The sequence below is a fragment of the Chaetura pelagica genome, unplaced genomic scaffold (assembly GCF_000747805.2).
Source record: "Chaetura pelagica isolate M959 unplaced genomic scaffold, ChaPel_1.0 scaffold119, whole genome shotgun sequence".
In the NCBI taxonomy this organism is placed as follows: domain Eukaryota; kingdom Metazoa; phylum Chordata; class Aves; order Apodiformes; family Apodidae; genus Chaetura; species Chaetura pelagica.
The window spans coordinates 1,924,620-1,928,336 of NW_009954406.1; the positions used below are offsets into that span (position 1 = coordinate 1,924,620).

Genomic DNA, 3,717 nt, shown 5'->3' on the forward strand with positions numbered 1-3,717 from the left:
CAGCAGGAAGAAGAGAAAGAAATGATGCTGAAGAATGAATGCCCTAATGAATGGCTCTAATCCCAAACAAATCTCACAACCCCTGCTCAAGATGAAGCAACCTAGATGGAGAAAGATGATGCACTATCTTGTTCCCCAAACATCTGTTAGTATGATGTTTCTCTTGCTTATTTTCCCTTAGAATTTGATCTTAAGGAAGGTATGCAGTCACCTTCCAGGACCAGCAACTTATAGTTAAGTTCATGGAACATCCACAGCACAGGAGCCTTTGCTGCTTTCTGTGTGGAGTTAAACCAGTCATTTTCTCAAAGAGGAAGCACAGTGCCACAGCTCAGCATTTGAAACCCCATGACTTGTCCCCAGCACCAAAGACAATGACAGAAGAGGCAGTTAAAGATGGGTGTAGCAAGATGTTGCATCAACTCATTACTAGACTGGGACCATGCACTGCTAGAATCTCCTCAGCCTTGTCTCTGCCAGGCCCCGTGCAGCACCGTGCTCAGTTGCCATCGCTCGGATTGTGCCCAGGCTCTTGGGAAGACAGAAGGATGAGTCATTCTCAGGACCTTCAGGTTTGTGGCTGTGAAAAAGGCTCAAAGCTTTCTTGTGCAACTACATGTCTTTTTTTTGGCATTTGCAGTTCGGGAGAAGCATGAGGAAAATTTCCTGATTTACAGAAATACACAGAGGTAATTTCTTGTCTATGTGCACATTAGCCAGTGAGCTATTTTGAGTTCCATATAAATATATAGAGATACATACCAACAACAAAAGGGTATTTGTGATCTTGGTTAGAGGCAAAGCTACAGAACTCAAGCCTCTCCAGAGGGCCTGTGCTGGCTGCAGGCTGGGTGTCAAGTCTTTGTTTGGCCTCAAAGGCAAACGAGAGTATAACGAAATGGGAATATCCATATTACAAATCTAAGCTGATCTAAGTAAAGGGCCAGAGATGGAAGTTTCTTAGGCCATTCAATACAGCATAAAATTTATTTCAGGCAACTCAGTTCACACCTATTGCAACTTGACTGACCTTCAGTGGTAGTAATTAAATTTGTTTAAAATATTGTTTTGAAAATATAGTTTAAAATTCACCACAGTAGTCTTAGTGGTAGACATAGAATGAAAATTATGTTTTATCTATTCTGTGTGCAGGGGAGAATGTGAGAAAAAATACTCATTGTTGGAAAGGTGGTGGAACAAGCCTTGTGTGTAAAGCAAAGACATGCCACTGTGTGTAGTAATTCCCAAGTCTTTTTAAAGTTATGGCAGAAGTTGACTGTGACTTGTTTGTTCAAACTGGCTATTCCAATTAGCATCTATTTCCCTTTGCCCAGCTTGGTTTGGCCTACATAGATTTGATCTGATGGATGGGGGATAAATGGGGCTAACTAGCTCTTTTGAAGATACACTACAGGTCTATTTTTGAAATGGAGCCTAAGTCCAGGGAATGCATAAGCTATCCTACCTGGGACAGGATGCAGTATGAGTTCTGTCACTGTGGGACTCCCTAGGCTTTTACTGAATTGGCAGCTACTTTAATTTCAGTGCCTTTTTTATGGAACAAACTTGTTTTCTCTGTGTGGTGGTTGATACGGTGGCAGGGAGGAAAAGGAGCAAATATATTGAAGCATCATTATTTCTGTATGGGTTAAAAACTGGTGCATCAACATTAACAGAGATTCTTAGGTCTACATTTCACAGATAAGCTTCACAGAGAGAATTAACGTTTATGTTTTGCCAAGAATAGGTTGCCTAAACAAGCTTAGTACAAGTTCTCTCTTCTGTTGAAAACCATTCCTTCCAAATTAGAAATGGTTTTTTGCATCCAGTACTAAAAATGGAATGTAGCATTCAAAGGCACTGTCATGTCTGCTGCTCCAAAATCCACTTTAAGGTAAAGCCACATCTGTTTCCATTCTTAAGGTAGTAGATTTTTTTATGAAAGAGAAGCAAAACCTCTTGTAGACTACATGCAAAAGCCTTTATAGGTTTCTTGGCCAGTGGTCTACTAATTAGCAACCACTATGCAGACTTATCTGTATTTTGCTGCCTTTCACTGTCATGTTCAATAGCAACACACAAGAGCAAGATCACTGTATTCTAATGTGAATTACCATAAACAACCCAAAGTATAAACACTCATTTGAAGAATAAACTTATTTTTGGTTTTGTAAGGCACCATATACTTAAATCTCATTAAAATGTTCATAATCACTACCCTATGCACCATCATAACTGCTGTAAAATCTGGTTAAATAATTACTTTGATTAAGTATCAAGTAATTCCATTCAGTCTTTTTAAACAGACAATATTCTGGAGTCCTACAGTATATCTTCAATATATAATATCAGTGTGTAAGTTTCATTCATTTTACAGTTTACTGCTTATTAAATTTAGGGTTCAGTCCTGTCAGTCACTTTATTAAAATCTCGCAAACATCCTAATTGTTGGGGTACAAGCTGAACACAAATTTATTGCTGTGGAAGGATACTGTGAATAATTATAGCTGTCCACAAACAGGTTTTTCTACACTAGAACATCAGTTGGAGAAATTTCCTTTGCAGTCCAGTTATTAATACCACATTCCTATTAAGAGGGCTGTCAGCATATTAGCATCATTTGTATTTTAGCAGTTGATAATCCAAGCCAAGACTTGGGTCATAAAAATAGCCCTACTTAGAAGCAGTGAGGCAGACAATAGAGAGGAGGAAGAGAGAGCACTCAATAAACACTAGGGAGGAATTCAAAGCAAATGCTATCCAGAAAGAACAAAGGTGGGACAATACTCCATGGTGGGGCTGAGGGGGGGACATGTTATTTGAGGTTTAGTAAGCAATTGGAGATTATGGTCAATAACTGCAAGATTTTTGTGAGAAGTCCTAAGTTGTGTTCATAAAAACTGAAAAATGTATAAAGCTTTGCTACATTGGAAAAATCTGCTCTACCCAGTGCTTGTAATAGAGCTGTGCTAAATTACTTTTTTTGTGGATCTGTTGCAATATATGGAGAACAGTTTTCAAATCCTTTTTGATTGTTCTGAATGGCACCATTTGAAATCTAGCTTTCAAAAAGCTGGTGCATAAGTCTGTAATAACTACTCCCTGGTTTCTTAGATAAAACTTTTCATGGAAATTGTTTTAGTTTCTTCTTTTAGGCAAATGAGTAAATTAATAATGCAGATAATATGAAAAAGTAATTTCTTGTGAAATGAAGCTGTAGAATTGTTGAAACAGAAGGATAAGCAACCATGGAGGTTTATACAGTGTGGTATCAATTCAAAGCTTTATTTTTTTAATTAAAATGTGGCAGACAATTATGGTAGCACAGATTTTACTTTACTGTTAGGGCTTTTTCACAGACTTAGTTTAAAAAGCAGCAAGGTCAGTCTAGATGTATGTACATACAAGTCCCAGAAAGAGAACCTTCTCTCCACTTTGTTTTTTGAACTATGGAAATGCACTTCTCAAATTACAACTGAAATATGGAGGTACCCCTTTCTACCATTTTGCAGATTCAAGAATGAAATGAAGGATGCAATGTATATCTTTACAGTTTGTATTTGTTTTTGTCAGGTTTGGATTTGCTTACAAAATAATTCGTTCAGTTTGCAGAGGCAATGAGGGCTCCAAGAGGGCTGCTCAGAAAGTAAGTCCTCCCTCAAAACCCCACCATTGTTGAGTTATCCTGTTACAGCAAGTGGCCAGGTTGCTCACTAT

General features: G+C 38.1%; 1 protein-coding gene across 1 annotated transcript in view; it reads right to left on the bottom strand.

Moving 5' to 3' along the window:
- The window catches only part of IMMP1L (IMP1 inner mitochondrial membrane peptidase-like (S. cerevisiae)), a 20,164-nt gene that overhangs the window by 985 nt on the left and 15,462 nt on the right, over positions 1 to 3,717 (bottom strand). The gene's annotated exons all lie outside the window — the stretch shown is intronic.